The 25,179-nt window shown below is 38.5% G+C and overlaps 1 protein-coding gene and 1 long non-coding RNA gene across 2 annotated transcripts in view; one reads left to right on the plus strand and one right to left on the minus strand.

Moving 5' to 3' along the window:
- SNTG1 (syntrophin gamma 1) overlaps nt 1-3,915 on the minus strand; it is a 941,158-nt gene extending 937,243 nt beyond the window's left edge. The window contains exon 1 of the mRNA XM_059166477.1: nt 2,912-3,915. The gene's annotated coding sequence lies outside the window, so the exon portion shown is untranslated. The remainder of the gene's footprint in view (nt 1-2,911) is intronic.
- Nucleotides 3,916-3,927: 12 nt separating this feature from the next.
- LOC131826848 (uncharacterized) lies at nt 3,928-23,504 on the plus strand. The gene is made up of 4 exons (XR_009351779.1): nt 3,928-4,136; nt 6,082-6,126; nt 7,363-7,456; nt 21,859-23,504. It is a non-coding gene; the product is annotated as an uncharacterized LOC131826848 (long non-coding RNA).
- Nucleotides 23,505-25,179: the final 1,675 nt, after the last annotated feature.

A 25,179-nucleotide genomic window follows, 5' to 3' on the forward strand; every position in this document is an offset into this window, starting at 1 on the left:
CTGCAGCATGTTTGCTTCTTTCAATGCATGCCATGTACGACTCAATCTCCTAATCTAAACAGAAGGAATATACTAAATAAGAATTCTTTTTCCATTTGAATGCTATTCTATGACTCACTATATAGGTTTCTGGGGAGGTGAGATAACTATAGAAATAATTTCTGACTTATGAAATACTTTTCTCTACCAGTGTCTTTTACCTTGTTTGTTAGAATTGGATGAATAAGTGGTTGTTTGCCTAGAATTCACATATTTTAAATTTAAAAATAAAAGTCAATTACTAGGGGCCTTACTAAGTTTCAATAATAATCATTTCCTATTCCTATGTGTTTTGATAAAAACGTATGCAACCTGGTTCAAACTCAAGCAACAATTCTAAAGCAACTTGAAGATACTCAAATCCAATATGATATGATTATATCAGTGATTACATTAGAATATCAAATGAATATTTAGATGGCCTACAGAAAAAGTTGATCAAGAAGTAGTTTTATAATATTTCATAATTTAAAGATTCCGAGCAGAACTCTGTCCTACTCTCCAATATTTCTTATTAAAATTAGAAAAGCAACTGAATAGATCCCAGAGCTCACTGTTAATTATTCTCTGTCCTATATACACTTTACATTTTCCCGATTATGTAATCTTATCTTGCTTTTCTCTTTTGAGTCAAATATAAGCAACAGCTAACCACACTTATCCTATCAATAATACTTCCCCTCCCCTAACCCCCAGGAGAGGGGATGCTGAATTGCTGTGTCTGGTACTGGCCAAACCACATGCTTCCTTATTCTGTAACAGACCAAAATAACTATTAAAACAGCTGACTTTAATAAGATAAGGATGTACTGGAGTAAATTATTGACTTCTCTCTAAATACAGGTGATTCTATAAAAAAGAAAGGTTTGGTTCATTAGCCCACCAACTCCTTTTTTTTTTTTTTCCTTTTTTTGGAGTGGAAGACAGTTAGATATTAGCATATAGATGGGCATTAAGCTGGTCTGCAGAAGTCTATCTCAATTTCCCCAAAGATAAGGATTGATATGAGCACCTTGCCCGAGCTTCAGTGGGTGAATGTGAGTTATTTATTTCTACGACTTAATCTCCAGAGGAATTAGGCAAAGGTAACTTTTACTTTGTGTAGTTCAGCCACACATAGGGCAAGCCTGCCCCCTCTACCACTAAGAAGGTAATTGCGGCCCCATACCAACAGCCATGCTTCCTGGAATACATTCTCTGCTTTCTTTTTGTGCTCTGCCGACCAGGGGAGTCTCTCTATGGTAATTAATTGACAACCAGAATAAAAGTTTAACAATATGCTATAATTCTCTTAAAACATGATTTATCATTACATGTGGTAATTTCACTTCCGCATCTCTAAAATTAAAAAAAAAATCAGGTTGTGTTAGGAGCACATTGTAAGTCTCCTGGGAAGGAATCCAAATCAATGGTACATTTTCTTTTCCTCAGATTATCATTTCTGACCTATATAGGGCAAAATAGCCCCCAAGGAGCTCAATGACATAGATGCCTCTGCTTCCTTTCTGCTAAGCAAGCAGGTTCATGGAAAGTGGTAAGTGACAGTTAAGAATGATATTTCCTCAGAGTTTAACTGCCACTCTGAGCCAATGCAAAATAAGGGCCCATCAACTCACCAACAATACCATCTTAACTGCCTCAGATGATTTTCATATTGAAAGTGAGGAGTACGTATGGATATGTATGAACTATGAAAGTTTTATATATGAACTATGAAAGTAAAAGAGAACCATAAAGAACTATAATTTTTCAAAGGGACAAACTGCTTCCACAGTGTTGGTTATGCAGATAGCATCACATGTATTTACATGATTGTAGAGGTCCTTACTTGCAAGTCAACACTCTGCTGAACTGAATGTTCTTATTGGAATTGATCAAGCTCTAACGGAAATGTCAGGCATATGCTATAAATTTGTGTAACTGCCTTTACTCAGTGAACCCTTTTTATTAAAGCAGAATGTTTATCAAGGTCACTGTGAAAGATTGTACTTTTAAACCTCCAGGAGAAGACTCCAGAGATAAAAATCAACAGAAAACAGATTTAATTAATACTTTAAAGTTTATGGTTTGTCAAGAACCTATTGGCCTACTGCTTTTTGGATTTCAGTGACAAATGTATTTTGTAGAATGAAGAAGTCCGAATGGTATCAAAAGCCAACTCTCCTAAAAAGGGACACTAAAGCTTCTCATTTTCTCCCTTCTGGCAGATCTGGTTTGAGCAAGCCGTGTTAAGATTTAAAAGGCTGGAAAGACTATGCTAAGCAAAAAAATGTGTGTATTTCTTAGATAAGATTCTACAGGTGTAAGTATACTTGGGGGTTTGGGTAGAGAGAGGGATCAGGTGTGTATGTATACATGTGTTTGTTCTTATATCTGGTTTGACAAATTATAATCATATAAAATATAATAGAAGAGGTTGCTAAACCATCTGTCTTGTAACTTTGAGTCTTGAATACTATATAGCACAGAGAAGATTACTTTAAACCGCATGCATAGGATTAAAAAAAAAGCCTTTTACAAAATGCCAGATTATATTAGTTTTGAAAAAAAAAAAAACTAAATACACAAATTCAAAAAGATCAGCACTAAGAAAAATACTCAACCAGGAGTTTACTCTAATCATATAAGGCAATACATATTATTTTTAATATTCTTGTCACATAAGAGGCTTCAGTGAAGTAAAATATCCTACTGTTTTATGAGGCAAGAGGTTTCCTAAGATCATGCTGCAGGAACAATCATTGAAAAAATAAAATTATCTACTCCTTAACCCACAAGGCAAGACCATAGTGTTTATAATCTTTCTGTCAAAACCTTTATTAAAAAGTCATTAGAGTTGTAAATAAGTAGAAGTAATAATATCATCACTTACCAGCCGAGTAAAGGAATTAGAAGTCTGTCTCTAAGGTAGAGATGAGTGTAGATCTGGAACTCTTCTCACAAAGCTATTTCCAAAATAGTTGCAACTCTCCGGTGAGCATTCTGTTTATTTCATAAAGTGTGGGCCTTTGAGCATTTCAACCCCTTCTGCAGAGCCCATGGTTTTTCAGAGCCTCTAAGAACTTCAACTTCACTCTCCTGCTTGCATTTCCTCCCAGCCCCCTGCGGAGAAATATTCTTGAAGTTGTTGCTCAGAGTTTAATCTGTGGAACAATAGGACTCCTCAGAGCCCTGTATGGTAGGTGGATAAGAAGGGTTACTTTCCGTCTATCAAGGAAGGGGAGGGGGAACCAAGGGGTATCAGGAGGCACCGCCTTTTAGCTGCGAGGAGCAGGGAGCCCAGATGCCCGTGGCGACGACAGTGGCAGCAAGGGCAGCGCCGTTTTGTCCCTGTGGCGGTAGCCCAGTCCAGAGACGCTGTCCATCCCCTTCGGTGCTGAAGTATAAGGACTGGAACCCCAGCCCGTCCCCAGATCGCACTTTGCTCCACCAGCGAATGCAAAGGGCTTCCTTGTCTTCCAGTCTCACCTCTTTTCCTCTGGCGCTTTATATTTTGGTAGGGGTTAACTGTTTCTCCAAAATAATACTCTCATACTTATTTGGTGACAACGTTTCCGGGCATTATCTAACATTAGGGGAAAGAATCCGTGGAAGATCAGATTTGAGCCTCTCCCGACTTTTCAGTGGCCCTGAACGAGTTTCCTAATGCTAGAAATGAAAGGAAACGCACAAGCGCGCGCATACACGCGCACGAGGAAGCGGGAGGGGGAGGGGAGGGAGGAAGAGAGGGAATATGAATAAATATAGATTATGTACCGTGGAAAATCCAGAGTTTCTTTGGGTCTCTAATTACAGAAAATGTAAAGGATTATTTTGGAAGACTCCGCAATCTTGATTATCAATTGAGCGGGGCCATACTTAAATTCTGAAAAACCCCGTTTGAAATCCCTGGGTTAGACACAGTAAAGAGGTCGTGGGTTCTTCTTGGACCCTCCAGGCATAAATGACAGGTTAGTTAAAAAAACAAAGACAGAGAACGAAAAAAGAAAAAGGAAAGAAAAGACACCTATCTCGGCTTTGCTACCTTTTAAAACGCGGCTGAATTGGTTCGGAATCCTTGCGGAGCAGCTAAGAGGATCCAGCCGGACGCGGTTCATGTGAGTGTCAGTGCTCCGGGAGCCTCGTGAAACAGTGTGTCGAGTCGGGAGCCTCGGGAGGTTGCTTTCCCAGGGCAGTGCTCGAGAGCCGCCCACGGCCCAGGATCCTCGGAGGGGTGTGGGAAGACTCTGATTTCACAAAGAATCGAATAAGAAATGCATAAAGTCAGCGGGAGGGCTCGACCATCCCCGCCCTTTAAAAGCCAGAACAATGCCCAACCCACCCGGCCCTTTGCCTGGCTTTTCAGTGCATTTCCCGTTCGTCTCCCTCGCCGCCCCCTAGCCTCTCTGGTCCAGAGTCTCCCCGGGCCTTGCAGGCACTTCGCTCCTGCCCGGTACAGTTCCCCCACTTCTGCCCATTCTATCTGCTCTTAGCCGGCTGATACCAAAGCATAAGAAAGGGTTTGTGTGGATGGTCTCCCGGGCGGTCACCGAGGGCTTCGCCACCCACACTCTGCAACGGGTGCAGACACAAGTGCTGTGAGCAGGGGAATTGAAATACACAACGTTGAAACTGTTGGAAAACAGATCCAAATCACATCCACTGGGACCCTCGAAGCTATGTTTAATGAAGAGGAAAAATGTAGTGTAACAGCCCATCCCTCAAGCTCTCAACTTATGCAGTGTAGATTTCTGTGCTAGAAGACTGTTGGTAGACTTGTGAGGAAATTTGGAAAAGAATTACTATGGAAGCCGGGAGGCGGGGGGCGGGGAAGGCGGAGCGAAACACTAATTCCTCTAGGGTGGTAGGAGAAGAGCTGTCGCCTGTCCCTAGCCTCCCTTCCTTGACAATTTCTCAGAATCCTCGTCCTCGGATTCTGGCAGCACAGAGGAAGTCATAAACGCAACGCTTTCCTCCCACGCTTCCATTACAGATTAGCGCGCGGGTCTGGAACCGTCCATGCCGGTGGGCCGGTCTAAGCCTCCCCGAGCTAAATGCGCTCGCCAAGGCAATGTCTAAGCGAGGGACGTAGGAGACGCCAGCGCCCGCAAAATGCTAGCTGGTTCTCTTGAGCTGAAACATTTGAACTGGGATCACTTGGGAACGAAAATCAAGCTGTCAGGTTATTTATCCACACGAAAAGTGCATGTTTTCGTTGGACTTTGAGCTATTTCGCTGCTCAGCGCTACCTTCATTTCCCCGGGGTGAGCACCAGGCGCCCTGCCCGCTCCCCGCTCTGGCTGCAAGAGACGGCGCCCAGTTTTGGGCTCATTGCAGGCCGCGGACGCTGTGTGGAGCTATACACGCAGGAAATGTTTGCCATGGAAAGAAGCCCATTATTAACTTACTCTAACAGGCCTTTTGAGCAGAGGAACGTTTAAAAGGTGTGAATCTCTGGAACCGTGCCTGATGAAGCATTTTGGTCTCACTAACATACACAAACTTCCTTGGAGTATTTGTTACTTGAGGCTAATTTGGAAGGGTGTGTTTTGCTTTAGGGTCCATGTGAAAATAGATGGATTTCTCAGGATTGTGGTAAATGAAATTTCCCTTTCCCTTAAATGTATTGGAACACATGCTTCTTGTATCTGCACAAACAAGTATGTGTCATCCGTACAAGGAAGTTTCAGAAAGTGCTGGGGTTTTGTCAAGAGACAAAAATCAGCCTTGTTGTGTGAGAGCTACACTCTTCAGGGGCCACTTTCTCCCTATCAGTCAAGAGGAATCTCTCCGCAGTATTTAATTTTGTGCTTATTCTAGTTGATTTGATTGTTTGAATTGTTTTCTCCAGACATAGAAAAACAAGAATAATTGCAGAAATTTAATGCACCAAATAAAAGAAGAGCACTTAAATGAGGCACTGGGTACAAAGACGTTACTAATTAAAAACATATGCACTTGATTATTCAGACCTAGAGGAACAGATTCTCTAAGCACTGATTGACATTAATGCGGAACCTCTCTCTCTTTCAATCTTTCTCCCCCTCCCTCTCTCTCTGCCAGGAAGAGAAAAAAGAAGTGGTTGATTAATTTGAACTGTCAATCCCAGTAAGTATGTTAGTTTGATGTATTTTTTTTTTTTAAGAAGCAAAATCCACTCCATATTTTTCCTCATCAAATTGTATAACCAGTTGTGGAAATTAAGATGAAAATTAAATATGGTCAAACATCTGATGCTACAAATGAATAAAATGCAACAAGACCAGGTGACAGATATACTGAGGTCAATCAAAGAAATGTTTTAAGAAATGTCACCCTTGGAACAGATTAAAAAAAATTAAATGTACTTTTTATTATTTTAAGTTATTAGTTTAAAAATGTAAACATGGGACGCCTGGGTGGTTGTCGGTTCAAGGTCTGCCTTCTGCTCAGGTCATGATCCCAGGGTCCTAGGATTGAGAACTGCCTTGGGATTCCCTGCTTCTGATACCTTCTTGGGGTTCTCCTTCTGCCCCTCCCCCAGTTCATGCTCTCTTGTGCTCTCTCTCAAATAAAATCTTTAAAGAATTTTTTTTAATTTTTAAAAATGTAAACATAGTAAAATGTGAATGTAAACATCAACACCATGCAGTATATGAAGAATTACATTCACAAGAAAATCCAATACTCTAGAATGGTTACTGTGAATCCTAAACCAGGTCATTTAATTTCTTTGTTTACAAAACTAGGATACAATCCCACCCAGCCCATTCTTCACGGTATAGGAATCTAGAAAACATGTTTGTGAAACATTTTGGAAATAATTTGAAGTCCTTGAAGGGGGGAGTTTGAAATGTAAAGCTATATAACTTATATAAGCCTCCTATTTTGAGCTACCTTGACACCATATATAAAATGGTGGTAATATAATTCCTGTGAAACTGGAATATAAAATCTTAATACCTTTGTATATCTCTATAAAAAATAGGTATCGTTATTGATGGAGTATCCCTTGGTCACTATTTCTACACCTCAATTTCAAGACTGAATAGATAACTTGGGGGTTCTGTTCTTTTTGTTTTTTTTTTAATAGAATATTTTAAATTTATTTATTTGTCAGAGAGAGAGAGAGCACAATCAGGCAGAGCAGCAGGTAGAGGCAGAGGGAGAAGCAGGCTCCCTGCTGAACAGGGACCCTCCTCCCCGGATGTGGGACTCAATCCCAGGACCCTGGGATCATGACCCAAGTGGAAGGCAGCTGCTTAACTGCTTAACCGACTGAGCCATCCAAGTGTGCGGGGGGTTCTGGTTTTTATTAACATATTTTTCTCATTATTTCTGTATTTTCCTTATGTTTCCTTTTAGAGATAACCCAATACCCACATCTGACTCTTTCAATCAATGGTTTCAACATCTCTAGCATCATTTTGAGTTGGTATTTTCTTGTGTTCAAGTACCAGTAGGTATTATTTATCTATTACCAATTATTTCCAAATTGGATCTTATTTATTTTTTTTCTTTTGTATGTTTTCTAATGAAATGTTGAGTTTGTGGGGGGAAAAAAATCCCAAATGGAGAAAGCATTCCTAAGAGAATCATTCAAAATGGGATCAGAAGGAAGGATATTGAGGAAGCAGGGCTATGCAGGTCTTCTATTTCAATTCTTGGAATACCATGAACTTTTGGTTTTGGTCAGTTGCAACTGGACCGCCTCCAGCTAACATGTTCTAATTTGCTGATTTATCACCAGGTAAATCTAGAGGAATTTGTGTTTGCTTTTGTATTAGTTGAGCTCAATTGACTTCAGTTATAGGAAAAGGTAGATGAGATTTCAGAAGTCTACTGTTTCAAAGCAGCTGAAGTACAAAAAGCCATCAGTTACATTTGTTTGATTGTTCTGTTGGGGAAAGTAGTGGAGGTGAGAGGAACTTAGCGTAGTTGGGCAGTGTAAACCACAGCTGCCCATTTGTAAGATTTAATTTTAGACAATGACTGAACACTTTCTTATTTATTTTTCTTTAGAAAAAAAAATGAGTATGACTTGCTTTAAAAAAAAAAAGTGTGCTTTTGTCACTTTGATAAGTTACTTAATATTTTGAGCCTATATTCTCATTTTTAAACTAAGCAAGGCAACCTGCTTAGTAAGGTTAACTAACACACAGTACCTGGCTCAGGATCTTATTCATAAAATGCTCAACATACGGCAAGCTAGTCCACTTCTAGGACACCTCTTCATGCCTCTTTGACAGAGACAGTGTCTTGGAAAGTTTTTTGTTTGTTTGTTTTTTGTTTTTGTTCACTAACTTCAAGCAGGGAATATTGCTTTATTCAGACACATCAATGTGAATAGAGTTTATATACAAATATGTGGAAATTCCACTTCACGTTTTCAGTGCTATAGAAATCCTTTCATAGCTCATCAAGTCCTGCATGGTAGCAGGTTGCTAACCAATGACAAAAAATGAAACTATCCTTAAAAGATATACTGCCAATTTAGCCTATATGTCAACATTTTTTTTCTAGACCCATCTAATTGGGCTTTTCTATCAAAGTAACCAATGAGTTTTCTATTTCTGAATCCAGTAGTCATTATTCTTTCCTTACATTTATGAAAAATAGTAAAGGGAGACCTCATCAAAGTAGAGTCTGAAAACAAGAATGGGAAGTGGTACCACTCACTGTCAGTTATAGGAAGAAGTGTCAGTTACATGGCTAAAGAAAAAAAAAAAAAAAGGACACTACATCTCCTACAAGAAATTGACTACCCATACTACAACTCAGCCAACGAGAAATTGTCATCACCCTGAACTCCTGCTTTTCTCCAACTGACTTACATTCAAAACAATGCTTCCCAAGTTCCTCCTTCTTCTTCATAAAACAACTCCTCTCCTTTGTTTATTGGACTCACCTATAACTTTGTCATAGCTTGCACAACCCAAACTGCAATTCTCTTTTTATTCTCAAATAAACCCATTTTTGTGATAAAAAAAAAAACTTTTTTTAAGATTTTATTTATTTATTTGATAGAGATTACAAGTAGTAGGAGAGGCAGGCAGAGAGATAGGAAGAAGCAGGCTACCCACTGAGCAGAGAGCCCGATGCAGGGCTGGATCCCAGGACACTGGGATCATGACCTGAGCGGAAGGCAGAGGCTTTAACCCACTGAGCCACCCAGGCACCCCAAAATAACTTTTCTTTTTGAAGTTAACATTAGATTCAACATCTTACCTGACTCCAGAGAAGTCCTTGACCCATTTGATGCTTGCTTCCTTCTTGTGAAGTTATTCACTTAAATCGCTATTTTTTCCTCAGTTTTCAGTGCTGATACCTTATCTGCTCAAACCCCTTAATGTTTGAATTCCCAGGATTTTGTTCTTGGAAATCTACTCTTCTTTTTCTGCATTACCTGCATAAGTGATCTCATCCAATCCCAAATCCCATTGCTTTGAAATATCATTTATATGACACTGACACTTCAATCTGAGAAAGACTCCATTGTGTCCCAGATATATGTAGATGCAAGTTGTGTCATTGACATAGCTACTTGAACACTTACTAGACATCTCAACTTGATCATCACCCCCACTGAATCTGTTCCTCTGAAAATAGTCTTCATCAAGTAAATACACCACTGCCCTTCCAGTTAAAGCTCAAAACTAAGGAGCCTTGTAAATATTTATCTACACTTACACACCATATTCAAAGAATCAGCAAAACTCTTGTTTTTGTTCCTAAAATATTTCCCATATCCTTCCACTTCTTCCAGGATAAGTTTTCACTCTAGTGCAATTGATATATCCATAACATACCAATAATGAATCTCATTCCAGTGAGTTTTTCCATTGGAATCTTTGCACAGCAGTAGGAATGGATTTTTGACAACACAAATCATTCCATATCTTGCCTGTGCTTAAAACGTCCCAGGGTTTCCTAATCCATTGAGCATAAACACTGTTTTGCCAGTGTGATATTTGTTTCATCACTCTTTCCTCCTTGACCACCTACATTTCAAATCTTCATATTCACCAAACTTAGTCCTGCTGTAGAAACTTTGCAAATGCCATTCCCCAAAACTGAAGTACTATTCTCACCGCCCAGATCTTTTACATGTTTGGTCCCACTTTTCCTTCGTATCTCAGCTTGCAAGTTTCATTATCAATGAGGCCTCCCCTGACCTGCCAATTTAAACAATCTTCATTGTCTTTCTGTGTATCAATCAATGTGTTTTAATGTCTTTATAACAAGTATCACCTTGGGAAATTATTAACTTTCTGTATTGACTCCTCTCTCCCTCTGTAATCCAGGCTGTAAGAAAACAGTAACCCGCGTGCTGATGAATCCCCTTCTTTAGAAGAATGTGCAGCACACTGGTGTGCACACAGTGAGTGCGCAGTCAATGCTTGGTAATTGAATGATCAGACTACTGAAGCACTGTAATAATTTCCAAGAATACAAAATTAAATGAAATACTGTCTTTGTTTTTCAAACTTGGAAAAATTTATTATTTACAGGCATAAGAAAGAGCTTTAATACTGTGATTACTTCCTAAGACAATTGCTTTTTAAAATTACACTCAGTCATTTTGAAACCATCAAAGGTGTATTTTTGATATTATAATAAGCATATATTTGTAGAAAGTTTCACCTTGTATGTTTCTATAATTATAATATTTTAGTATAATCAACTAGATGATATTCATGTTTAAAATTATTAATGTTATTCATAGTTTAGCAAAAACAGAAAGGGCATAAGCACAGATTTGGTACTATACCCTTCCGTTCGTTCACTTTGATCTATATTCTCTACACTTTCATTATTTTCACTTCCATAAGAGAATTAAGTACGTGATTGCTTTTATCTATAGATGCATCTTCTGTTATAAAACCCAATATAATTAACTGTGGAAAAATTGGAAAAGCATGAAGATAATTGTCTGCCACATCCTTATCAATTACTTCACAACTTTAGTGTATTTTCTCCTAAAATCTTTTTCAGTATATTGCCCGATCTCTCATTAATTATCACAGTATATTTATAATTTTTATTAACACTTTCAATTGAACACAATATGTACAACTTTTCTTTTATGTAATCCTTTTTTTTAATTTTTAATTTTTTATAAACATATATTTTTATCCCTAGGGGTACAGGTCTGGGAATCACCAGGTTTATACACTTCATAGCACTCACCAAATCACATACCCTCCCCAATGTTCATAATCCCACCCCCTTCTCCCAAACCCCCTCCCCCCAGCAACCCTCAGTTTGTTTTGTGAGATTAAGAGTCACTTAAGGTTTGTCTCCCTCCCAATCCCATCTTATTTCATTTATTCTTCTTCTACCCACTTAAGCCCCCAAGTTCCATCACCACTTCCTCATATCAGGGAGATCATATGATAGCTGTCTTTCTCCGCTTGACTTATTTCGCTAAGCATGATACACTCTAGTTCCATCCATGATGTCGCAAATGGCAAAATTTCATTTCTTTTGATGGCTGCATAGTATTCCATTGTGTATATATACCACATTTTCTTGATCCATTCATCTGTTGATGGACATCTAGGTTCTTTCCATAGTTTGGCTATTGTGGACATGGCTGCTATAAACATTCGGGTGCACGTACCCCTTTGGATCACTATGTTTGTATCTTTAGGGTAAATGCACAATAGTGCAATTGCTGGGTCATAGGGCAGTTCTATTTTCAACATTTTGTGGAACCTCCATGCTATTTTCCAGAGTGGCTGCACTAGCTTGCATTCCCACCAACAGTGCAGGAGGGTTCCCCTTTCTCCGCATCCTCGCCAGCATCTGTCATTTCCTGACTTGTTTATTTTAGCCATTCTAACTGGTGTGAGGTGATATCTCATTGTGGTTTTGATTTGTATTTCCCTGATGCCGAGTGATATGGAGCACTTTTTCATGTGTCTGTTGGCCATCTGGATGTCTTCTTTGCAGAAATGTCTGTTCATGTCCTCTGCCGATTTCTTGATTGGATTATTTGTTCTTTGGGTGTTGAGTTTGCTAAGTTCTTTATAGATTCTGGACACTAGTCCTTTATCTGATATGTCGTTTGCAAATATCTTCTCCCATTCTGTCAGTTGTCTTTTGATTTTGTTAACTGTTTCCTTTGCTGTGCAAAAGCTTTTGATCTTGATGAAATCCCAATAGTTCATTTTTGCCCTTGCTTCCCTTGCCTTTGGCGTTGTTCCTAGGAAGATGTTGCTGCAGCTGAGGTCGAAGAGGTTGCTGCCTGTGTTCTCCTCAAGGATTTTGATGGATTCCTTTCTCACATTAAGGTCCTTCATCCATTTTGAGTCTATTTTTGTGTGTGGTGTAAGGGAATGGTCCAATTTCATTTTTCTGCATGTGGCTGTCCAATTTTCCCAGCACCATTTATTGAAGAGGCTGTCTTTTTTCCATTGGACATTCTTTCCTGCTTTGTCGAAGATTAGTTGACCATAGAGTTGAGGGTCTATTTCTGGGCTCTCTATTCTGTTCCATTGATCTATGTGTCTTTTTTGTGCCAGTACCATGCTGTCTTGATGATGACAGCTTTGTAATAGAGCTTGAAGTCCGGAATTGTGATGCCACCAACGTTGGCTTTCTTTTTCGATATCCCTTTGGCTATTCGAGGTCTTTTCTGGTTCCATATAAATTTTAGAATTATTTGTTCCATTTCTTTGAAAAGGATGGATGGTACTTTGATAGGAATTGCATTAAATGTGTAGATTGCTTTAGGTAGCATAGACATTTTCACAACATTTATTCTTCCAATCCAGGAGCGTGGAACATTTTTCCATTTCTTTGTGTCTTCCTCAATTTCTTTCATGAGTACTTTATAGTTTTCTGAGTATAGATTCTGTGCCTCTTTGGTTAGGTTTATTCCTAGGTATCTTATGGTTTTGGGTGCAATTGTAAATGGGATGGACTCCTTAATTTCTCTTTCTTCTGTCTTGCTGTTGGTGTAGAGAAATGCAACTGATTTCTGTGCATTGATTTTATATCCTGACACTTTACTGAATTCCTGTATAAGTTCTAGCAGTTTTGGAGTGGAGTCTTTTGGGTTTTCCACATGTAGTATCATATCATCTGCGAAGAGTGATAATTTGACTTCTTCTTTGCTGATTTGGATGCCTTTAATTTCCTTTTGTTGTCTGATTGCTGAGGCTAGGACCTCTAGTACTATGCTGAACAGCAGTGGTGATAATGGACATCCCTGACGTGTTCCTGACCTTAGCGGAAAAGCTTTCAGTTTTTCTCCATTGAGAATGATATTTGCGGTGGGTTTTTCATAGATGGCTTTGATGATATTGAGGTATGTGCCCTCTATCCCTACACTTTGAAGAGTTTTGATCAGGAAGGGATGCTGTACTTTGTCAAATGCTTTTTCAGCATCTATTGAGAGTATCATATGGATCTTGTTCTTTCTTTTATGATGTGTTTTATCACATTGACTATTTGCAAATGTTGAACCAACCTTGCAGCCCTGGAATAATTCCCACTTGGCCGTGGTGAATAATCCTTTTAATGTACTGTTGAATCCTATTGGCTAGTATTTTGTTGAGTATTTTGGCATCTGTGTTCCTCAAGGATATTGGTCTATAGCTCTCTCTTTTGATGGGATCCTTGTCTGGTTTTGGGATCAAGGTGATGCTGGCCTCATAAAATGAGTTTGGAAGTTTTCCTTCCATTTCTATTTTTTGGAACAGTTTCAGGAGAATAGGAATTAGTTCTTCTTTAAAAGTTTGGTAGAATTCCCCCAGGAAGCCATCTGGCTCTGGGCTTTTGTTTGTTTGGAGATTTTTAATGACTGTTTCAATCTCCTTACTGGTTATGGGTCTGTTCAGGCTTTCTACTTCTTCCTGGTTCAGTTGTGGTAGTTTATATGTTTCTAGGAATGCATCCATTTCTTCCAGATTGTCAAATTTGTTGGCGTAGAGTTGCTCATAGTATGTTCTTATAATCGTTTGTATTTCTTTGGTGTTAGTTGTGATCTCTCCTCTTTCATTCATGATTTTATTTATTTGGGTCCTTTCTCTTTTCTTTTTGATAAGTCTGGCCAGGGGTTCATCAATTTTATTAATTCTTTCAAAGAACCAGCTCCTAGTTTTGTTGATTTGCTCTATTGTCTTTTTGGTTTCTATTTCATTGATTTCTGCTTTGATCTTTATGATTTCTCTTCTCCTGCTTGGCTTAGGGTTTCTTTCTTGTTCTTTCTCCAGCTCCTTTAGGTGTAGGGTTAGGTTGTGTACCTGAGACCTTTCTTTTTTCTTGAGAAAGGCTTGTACTGCTATATATTTTCCTCTCAGGACTGCCTTTGTTGTGTCCCACAGATTTTGAACTGTTGTATTTTCATTATCATTTGTTTCCATGATTTTTTTCAATTCTTCTTTAATTTCATGGTTGACCCATTCATTCTTTAGAAGGATGCTGTTTAGTCTCCATGTATTTGGGTTCTTTTCAAACTTCCTTTTGTGGTTGAGTTCTAGCTTTAGAGCATTGTGGTCTGAAAATATGCAGGGAATGATCCCAATCTTTTGATACCGGTTGAGTCCTGATTTAGGACCGAGGATGTGATCTATTCTGGAGAATGTTCCATGTGCACTAGAGAAGAATGTGTACTCTGTTGCTTTGGGATGAAATGTTCTGAATATATCTGTGATGTCCATCTGGTCCAGTGTGTCGTTTAAGGCCTTTATTTCCTTGCTGATCTTTTGCTTGGATGACCTGTCCATTTCAGTGAGGGGAGTGTTAAAGTCCCCTACTATTATTGTATTATTGTTGATGTGTTTCTTTGATTTTGTTATTAATTGGTTTATATAGTTGGCAGCTCCCACGTTGGGGGCATAGATATTTAAAATTATTAAATCTTCTTGTTGGACAGACCCTTTGAGTATGATATAGTGTCCTTCCTCATCTCTTATTATAGTCTTTGGCTTAAAATTTAATTGATCTGATCTAAGGATTGCCACTCCTGCTTTCTTCTGATGTCCATTAGCATGGTAAATTCTTTTCCACCCCCTCACTTTAAATCTGGAGGTGTCTTCGGGCTTAAAATGAGTTTCTTGGAGGCAACATATAGATGGGTTTTGATTTTTTTATCCATTCTGATACCCTGTGTCTTTTGACAGGGGCATTTAGCCCATTCACGTTCAGGGTAACTATTGAGTGATATGAATTTAGTGCCATTGTATTGCCTGTAAGGTGACTCTTACTGTATATGGTCTCTGTTCCTTTCTGATCTACCACTTGTAGGCTCTCTTTGCTTAGAGGACCCCTTTCAATATTTCCTGTAGAGCTGGTTTGGTGTTTGCAAATTCTTTCAATTTTTGTTTGTCCTGGAAGCTTTTAATCTCTCCTTCTATTTTCAATGATAGCCTAGCTGGATATAGTATTCTTGGCTGCATGTTTTTCTCATTTAGTGCTCTGAAAATATCATGCCAGCTCTTTCTGGCCTGCCAGGTCTCTGTGGATAAGTCAGCTGTCAATCTAATATTTTTACCATTGTATATTACAGACTTCTTTTCCCAGGCTGCTTTCAGGATTTTCTCTTTGTCACCGAGACTTGTAAATTTTATTATTAGGTGACGGGGTGTGGGCCCATTCTTATTGATTTTGAGGGGCGTTCTCTGAACCTCCTGAATTTTGATGCTCGTTCCCTTTGCCATATTGGGGGAATTCTCCCCAATAATTCTCTCCAGTATACCTTCTGCTCCCCTCTCTCTTTCTTCTTCTTCTGGAATCCCAATTATTCTAATGTTGTTTCGTCTTATGGTGTCACTTATCTCTTGAATTCTCCCCTCGTGGTCCAGTAGCTGTTTGTCCCTCTTTTGCTCAGCTTCCTTATTCTCTGTCATTTGGTCTTCTATATCACTAATTCTTTCTTCTGCGTCATTTATCCTAGCAGTGAGAGCCTCCATTTTTGATTGCACCTCATTAATAGCTTTTTTGATTTCAACTTGGTTAGATTTTAGTTCTTTTATTTCTCCAGAAAGGGCTTTTATATCTCTCGAGAGGGTTTCTCTAATATCTTCCATGCCTTTTTCGAGCCCGGCTAGAACCTTGAGAATTGTCATTCTGAACTCTAGATCTGACATATTACCAATGTCTGTATTGATTAGGTCCCTAGCCATCGGTACTGCCTCTTGTTCTTTTTTTTGTGTTGAATTTTTCAGTCTTGTCATTTTGTCCATATAAGAGTATATGAAGGAGCAAGTAAAATACTAAACGGGTGGTAACAACCCCAGGAAAATATGCTTTAACCAAATTAGAAGAGATCCCAAATCGTGAGGGGTAGAAAGGGGATAAAAAGAGGTTCAAAAAGGAAGAACGAAAAAAAAAAAAGAAAAAAGAAAAAAAAGAAAAGAAAAGAATTAAAAAAAGAAAACAAGAAAAATATAAAAAAGAAAAAATATATATTTTGGATAAACTAGTTAAAAAATGTTAAAAAAGAAAAAGGTAAAAGTTAAAAAAAATTTACCAGAAGGCTAGAGAAAGAAACAAAAATGAAAAAGAAAAAAATCAAATTAACTGCAAGACTAAAAAAAATCACAGCGAAAAAGCCATGAGTTCCATGCTTTGCTTTCTCCTCCTCTGGAATTCTGCTGCTCTCCTTGGTATTGAAACCGCACTCCTTGGTAGGTAAACTTGGTCTCGGCTGGATTTCTTCTTGTTCTTCTGGGGGAGGGGCCTGTTGTAGTGATTCTCAAGTGTCTTTGCCCCAGGCGGAATTGCACCGCTCTTAACAGGGGCCAGGGTGAGTAATCCGCTCGCGTTTGCTTTCAGGAGCTTTTGTTCCCTGAGCGCTTTCTGTAGAGTTCCAGAGGACGGGAATACAAATGGTGGCCTCCTGGTCTCCAGCCCGGAGGAGCCGAGAGCCCAGGGCCCCACTCCTCAGTGCGCCCTCAGAGAACAGCGCCCAGTTACTCCCGTCTGCCCGACCTCCGGCCGCGCTCCGAGCTCACCGAGCCTGCGACCGGTTCAAGGTATCACTGAGCTGTGAGCTTACTGTCGGCTCTGTCTCTGTAGCCGGCTTTCCCGTTCCAATACCCGCAAGCTCTGCCACACTCAGACACCCCCGATCCTTCTGTGACCCTGCGGGACCTGGAGCCACGCTGACCCCACGTGGGCTTCGCCCCGGTTTAGCCTCTGCAGCGATGTCCCTTAGCGGAACAGACTTTTAAAAGTCCTGATTTTGTGCACGGTTGCTCCGCCGCTTGCCGGGAGCCGGCCCCTCCCCCTGGGGTCTATCTTCCTGTCGCTTTGGATTCACTTCTCCGCCGGTCCTACCTTTCAGAAAGTGGTTGTTTTTCTGTTTCCATAATTGCTGTTCTTCTTGTCTTCGATCTGCCGATGGATTTTTCAGGTGTTTGCAATCTTTAGATAAGCTATGTAGCTGATCTCCGGCCAGCTGAAGTAGTCTCAGCCTGCTACTTCTCCGCCATCTTGCCTCCCCCTCTTTTATTTAATCTTTAAAGTCACTTTCTTTTCTTTTTTTTTTAATATTTTATTTATTTATTTGACAGAGAGATATCACAAGCAGATGGAGAGGCAGGCAGAGAGATAGAGAGAGAGAGAGGGAAGCAGGCTCCCTGCTGAGCAGAGAGCCCAATTTTAAAGTCACTTTTAAAATCACTTTTCAAGAGTGTATGTAATTATTATGTGGAGGTAATATAACTGGTCATATCTTTATTTTATAGCATAGTCTATTTTCTACTTTTGATATTATTTGTATGAATAGTTTCATGGAAATATCATTTCTATTGTTTGCATTATTTTGGGGTAAGAGTCAAAGAAATGGAAAAGCAGATATAAAGCCAATGACTTCTAATGTATGGTTTGTGTATGTGTGAGATAGGCGTACAGAAAGAGAGGAAATTGCCTGACCTACCCTGCCTTACTAGGGAGAATCTTTAACCATTAGCTATACATGCATGATAAATGAGTTCTGTCATGGTGTTATTCTCTCCAGGACCTAATCTATAGAGTTTCCCAAGTGAAAGGCAGCCTGACTTCAAATTAATATGTGTAACTTTCCCTGTGACTCTCTTTGTGGACGTATATCTGCAACTACTGTTTGTTTCCCTTTTTCACATCTTAATATGTGTGTGTCAGTATTGCATAATTCTTGTAATATTAAATTTTCAGACTTTCAAGAGGATAACTATTTGCCTTTTAGAGGTATATCATCCAATTTCCCAATATTAAATTCTGTAAATGCCACAAAAACTTGTGTTTTTGTCCAAGTGCCTCAAAAGTGCCATTCAAGTGTGGTGAAAATACATTCTCATCCAAGCTTCTCTGGGTGATAACCATTTAAAATCTTTGAATTTCTCTCCAGGGTCCTCCCCTGTAGATTTCAGATTGCATATCTTCTTTAAGTAAGAATATCCCAAACATAAACTCATTCAGATTTTTATAACAGAATTTATTTTTTTAAGGACAAACATAGGGGCACCTGGGTTAAAGCCTCTGCCTTTGGCTCAGGTCATGATCCCAGGATCCTGGGATTGAGCCCCACATCAAGCTCTGTGCTGGGCAAGGAGCCTCCTTCCTCCTCTCTCTCTGCCTGCTTTTCTGCCTAGTTGTTTGTGTGTGTGTGTGTGTTTTAAAGATTTTATTTATTTATATTTGTCAGAGAGAGTGAGCACAGGCAGACAGAGTGGCAGCCAGAGGCAGAGAAAGAAGCAGGCTCCCTGCTGAGCAAGGAGCCCAACGTGGGACTTGATCCCAGGATGCTGGGATCATGACCTGAGCCTCAGGCAGCTGCTTAACCAACTGAGCCACCTAGGTGTCCCTTCTCTGCCTAGTTGTGATCTCTGTCTGTAAAATAAATAAATAAAATCTTTAAAAATAAATAAATATAAAAAGGAGAAATATAAACTTTTTATTTCTTTGCTTTTTTAATACATACATATTTTTTCAAAAAGATTAGAACCAAACACAGTGCCAAAGTTAATATATAAAAGTATAAATTTATGATGGATTCTGATTAACTGTGGATATAACGTAAATGTTGCTTTCTTTTTACACTGATTCATTACCTTGTCATAAACTCCTGAGATGAAAGAAAAACAAAACAAATCAAAACAAACAAACAAACAAAAAAACTCTTTGGCAAGGATGCAACTATATAGTATGTTACAGTTTATCTACACACTAGATCATATAATGGTTTTTTGGTTCGGATAAATACATGTGTGTAAAGTCCATCTATCTATCTATCTATTATCTATCTATCATCTTTCTATCTATCATCTATCTATATTCTCTTTCCTAGTGAATTGATTGGATTAACAAGTTTAATCAATGGCTTCTTTGCACCCATACTTTGCAATATACTTCACAGTTTTTGTAAAGAATTGGAATCTATTTCTCCCTTGAATCTGGGTAGTTTTGAAATTTGTTCTTGCTAATAGAAGGTACCAGAAGTAATGGTATTTTAATCCTAGATTTGAACTTCAAGAGCTTTTGAGCTTTCTGGTTTCCTTCTAGAACTTTCCCCTGGAAAAGCCAGCCAGAGAATGATATGGGGCAGAACTGAATCCACTCAGTAGACATTATTCTAGCCCAACCATTTCCAAGCCTTCCCCCAGTTCACCACAGATATCTGCAAACCCACCTGAAATTAGATGACCTTTACTCATGACACTAACTTTGGGGGTAGTTAGTTTATCAATAACCAACTATATCTTTTTCTGAGCCCAACTGTTGCATTTTCCATGAATCCTTTTCCAAACAAGCCAGTTGAGTTGGTCACATCCTCTTCTTGCTTCTGAAAACTTCATTTTTTCTTTTTAGTTTTTCTTCTTCTGTATTGAAATCAGTTGGGAGCAAGAAAATGTAAAAGCCCAGTACATCATTCTATAGCACTTTTCACATTGAATCATAGTTCCTTTGGTTGTTGTTTTGGAGACATTTTTAAAGGAAAATTGGGGAATATATTGACTCTCCCAGTGAGAATCCCAGAAAAGATCACGCACATTTTATTCTACAGCTTAAACCTTTAGGGCAGGTGTTGCCACTCCTCTTACTCTTTCTCTCAGTTGCCCAAGCATCCCAAACATTTAATGGAAATATTGGACACAGATAGTTCCAGATTCCTGTTATCTAGCAAGCTCATTGGGGAAAACATCACTTACGTATCTGAGACACTAGTGAATGAACAATAGAAGGACATGTTTAGACTCTCAAGTCATGAGTACATGGATTGGTGGCCCAACAAAGGTATATGAAATTTATTCACTTGGCTGCATTTCAACCCCTTTGAAAAATTCCAATGGAAGTTAACTGTCTATTACCTCAACTAAATCACAAAAATAATTGACTTCAAGCTTGGAATTCTCTGCCCAACACCTGCCCTTCAGCTTGTACATGTGAAAACAGTACAATCAACACCAAATAAATCTCTCATTCTAGGAGAAAATCAAGTGATTCTCTCAAAGAGCAATTTCCTGCATTGCAAAACCTCATAAATGAAACCTAAACTTATGTTTTAATCTTGGAATAAAATTTATTTAACACTGTGTGTATATAATATAAATATTATAGTATCTATATATAAACTATACACAAACACATATGATACACGTATATGGGATCACAGAAATATTTTCATGGAAATAATTACAGTTTTTACAAATTTTTATATTTCTATATTTTATTAACAATCTTAGTTGGAAATTTTGTATTTCTTTTTTTCTGGGTTATCATAGTCAAAAGGAAACCTGAATTTCCAATGTTGTCTAAAACTCTGACAATGTTTCTTTACAATTTATAGTATCAATGGCTTATTCATTCATTTTACTCAGATTTTTTTCTTTTCTCCTTTATTTCTGATTCTATTGCCTTCTACTCTCTTTCCTTTGTATTTCTGTTGCTTTTTATTCCTTCTTTCTCTCATCTTCCTGTTCATCTTACTCTTCTTCTCTTTTTCTAGTTTATCTTCCATATAGAAAAATGCAGAATTATACAACACAGATTTCATAACCAATGAAAATATATATGTGCAAAATAAAATTGTTGTGTCTTCTGATGTTCTTCTGATGTTGTAAAAGCATGCTTTCAGTTTTCAGAATTTCAAAGATCTTAATAATCAAGCTTTGTCTATATAAGGAGTATTCTTTTTGTGTCTAAGTAACCCCAATGTCTTTCAAAATTCTAATTGTCTAGAACAATCACTTATTTTTTTTTTTTTTAAAGATTTTATTTATTTATTTGACAGAGAGAAATCACAAGTAGATGGAGAGGCAGGCAGAGAGAGAGAGAGGGAAGCAGGCTCCCTGCTAAGCAGAGAGCCCGATGCGGGACTCGATCCCAGGACCCTGAGATCATGACCTGAGCCGAAGGCAGCGGCTTAACCCACTGAGCCACCCAGGCGCCCTAGAACAATCACTTATAATATTCACTTATTGTGTGTCTTCATGCCTTTATTCAATAATCTGTTAGTAAATGTTTTGGGGTACCTGCTATTTGCAGAGCACCTTACTATATGCATTGCTAGAAACCCCAACAGACCATGAAGAAGAATATATCCCAAGTTCAGTGAATGTACAATATAGTGATAACTGGGTGCAGAGGAAATCTGGGGGCTCCTGAGCAGCTAATATGGCTTAGGTGCCCCAAAATGATCACACTATAATAAGTCCATGTTGGTTTCAGTTGACTTGATATATATACAGGAGGATGAGAGTGGAAATGAATTTATGGATAAATAGAGAAATAAGAATTGTTTCAGCTACAACAAAAAAACAAGTCTGTGATGTTGTATTTCATTTTTATGAGGGTTCCTCCCAATAAAAGATGTGGAAAGTGCAAATAACTTATAAAAGTAGAATGAAACTGATCTGTTTCCACTTGCAGGATGTGGAGGATTCATTGCAGGCACCAGGACTCTCACTTGCCTGAAGGTGGACAAGCAAGGACCGAGAGACAGCAGATCTCTCTTGTGCCCCACAGTAAAGCACCAAGACCTCGTGCAAGAGGAGTGCTGTCTGCACAGCATACAGTTCTGGTATTCCCCTTTCTAGTGCAAGTCCTTGAAATCTTGATCTCAACACAGAAGCTCAAACTGAAAGGTTAAGATTACCAAATCTGGGGTCAAAATATCTTCATATTGAGCTGTAAGACCCTTCTCACTACTGTAAGAGGTGCAGATCTCAGCCCAAGAGAGCCATTTCTTAACACTCTGAAAAGAAGTCAGCCTTGGCAGTCAATGAAGCAAAGCTAAGGACACAGGTGGAATCTGAAATAAAGACTCACAGGTTTGGCACCTAAGGCCACTCAGATTCCTACAACCATTTGTAAGAAATGGAAAAGTGAAGCCCATACAGCCCTCACTAGCAAGATAGACCTATCCCTGAAGAGATAACTGCACCTATCCTCCTGAAAATAGAGAAATGGGTTAGGCAGTTGGACATAGAGGACACTTTTAGACAACAGGCTTGAGCAATGGAAACTCGACCAAGGCAAAAGGGCCCACAGCTACCACCTGGCTGAATACAGACACACCCATGAAGGCAGCCCACCTCAAATATCAATAACCCTAAGTAACAAATGAGCTAATTAAAGCCAGATAAAGTTACCAAAACAAGGGAAATTTCACACATCACCATACCGCCTCATGGCCCCCTTTTAAATACACCCCCCACCCACTGCCTTGTGGCAGTTACTTCTTTGCTATCCTGCCTGCTACTTCGTTGTGGTGTATTCAATCAACTTCTATCTCCTTTGTTCTGCCTTGGGTGAGTCCTTTCACCACCCATGCTACTGGCTTCCACCCCGTCATCACCCCACTTTTGGGGGCTCCCATCCAATCCAGAAAGGCACCACATTGAAGAATAAGTTTATAGCATGACAAGCAGTTTGACATAAAAAGATTATATCTAGGACTTCTTATTTCTAATAATAAGCAATTTGACCCTCAAATTACATTTAAAAAGTAAACAAACCAAGAAAACTTTAAATTTTTGACAGAGAGAGAGATAACACAGCAGGGAGAGGGAGCAGCAGACATAGGGAGATGCAGGCAGAAGGAAAAGCAGACTCCCCACTGAGCAGGGAGCCCAAACACAGGGTTTGATCCCAGGGCCTTGGGATCATGTCCTGAGGCTGAAGGCAGATGCTTAATCAACTGAGCCACCCAGATGCCCCTAGAGTTTTGAACTTAGAGTCAACTTACATTCTTAATGTTTTTTTAAATTTTAATGTTACTTTATTTTTTCAGTGTTCCAAGATTCATCTTAAATGTTTTTGAAAGAATCTCTGCCCAAAGTAAGAATTAGGGTGGAGATATTTCTCAATGTCTGGGAAATACAATAAGTTAATTGTATGTTATCAAAATCCATCAAAATATAATGTCTGACATAGCTTTCTGTCTCCAATCATAATGCTATCAAATTTTTAGAGAATATTTTGGGACAATTTAGTGGTATAATAATGAAATTTTTAGGATGTTTAAAAAAAATCTACTTTTAATGAACATGACATGGATCAGCTAACGTCTTAAAAACAAATAAAACCAAAACATTTTACAAGGATGCTGCATTAGTGCTGAGGATTTTAAATTTATATATATTTCTAAAATTTTAAATCCTTTAATATTTTACATAAGTTAAAGAAAATTTTGTTCAATGTACTAAATATTTACTGTTTTGCCTACATATATTCTACTTAGAGAAATTTTTTAAATAAATTTTATTTATTTATCTGACAGAGAGAGAGATCACACGAAGGCAGAACAGCAGGCAGAGAGAGGGGGGAAGCAGGTTTCCTGCTGAGCAGAGAGCTAAATGTGGGGCTCTATACCAGGACCCCTCAAGATCATGACATGAGCTGAAGACAGAGGCTCAACCCACTGAGCCACCCAGGCGCCCCTAGAAAAAAAAAAATTCATAAAGAAATCTTATTGGTGGGATGTCTGGGTGGCTCAGTAAGATAAACATCTGAATCTTGGTTTTGGCTCAGGTCATGATCTTGGGGTCACAACAGTGTGTTGTGTTGTTACACAACAAGTGTAACAGTGACACCAAGGAGAATTAAAATAACGTGACTTTTATGAATTGACTAGATTAATGGATCTGGGCTGATAATATTGGCATATTTATCCACATATATTTAACTAAGATAAACTTATTCTGCCTGTGTTAAAAGGAAGAAAAGGTGTATCTAGTCATCTTAGCATTCTGCCTTTTGCAAAAATATTTATATCATATTTATATACTTCAAAGGGATTCAGAACAAGTCACCCCAAAATGTGTCACTTTAGCACATGGACTATTTTGAGTTGAAGGCAATTGAGACCCTGCAGGCCCCGGAGACAATTTTCCACTCCCTTAACTATCTAGAAAAATATAAATTGAGGTTCTTTCCCAGAATGAGTTTTTGCCAGAGATAATTTTTTTTTTCCAAGTGTTCCATCTATCTGGTAAAGCGAATACATTACTACCAAATATCTGCCCTTCACTTATTTCCCTGTGAATTGTCCTCCTTCCCTCTAAAGTCTCAGCCTCCTATTCCATTCTTTAGCTCAGGATGGCATATGTACTTCATTTTAATTTTCTGCCTTTAAAACTCTCATATATTTGGGGTCCCCATACATTAAAAAAATTAATCTTTCTCATGTCAATTTATTTTTTAGCTAGAAGAGTCCTTAAATGATAAAGGAAAATTTTTCCTCCCTAACAATTTATAGCAAAACTTTTTCGATAACATGTATATTCCTCTTCTGATTGTATCTTGCAGTTATTTAAATAAAATTTTAAAAATAATTAGTAATTAATTTTACAAATAAACCTGAGTGTTTTCTCTCAAAATATGGAATTATATAAATCAGAGTGCACATTTTACTTTGAAGTGCAATGTATAAAGAAACATACTATTTTAAATGGATAAACACAAGAGGTAGTAACGTAAGCCTCAATGTAACCAGAGCCAACAATGCAACTGAACATAATTCTAATGTATACTTAGGTATACATCTCATTCTCTTAAATATAAGTGACCAGTAATATGATAATAACTAAGCATGGTCTTTTGCCTTATTGCTCTGGTTTCATTTGTTTCCATTCCTCTGCAAGTTTGGCATGGATTTGAAACATATTGGATATTGTTTTTCCAAATTGACCACTTATCCCTCCTAGTTGTTACCCTTGGAAAGACCTTTAACTTTGCCTGCATGACTGT

Source organism: Mustela lutreola, chromosome 3 (genome assembly GCF_030435805.1).
Source record: "Mustela lutreola isolate mMusLut2 chromosome 3, mMusLut2.pri, whole genome shotgun sequence".
NCBI classification, from domain to species: domain Eukaryota; kingdom Metazoa; phylum Chordata; class Mammalia; order Carnivora; family Mustelidae; genus Mustela; species Mustela lutreola.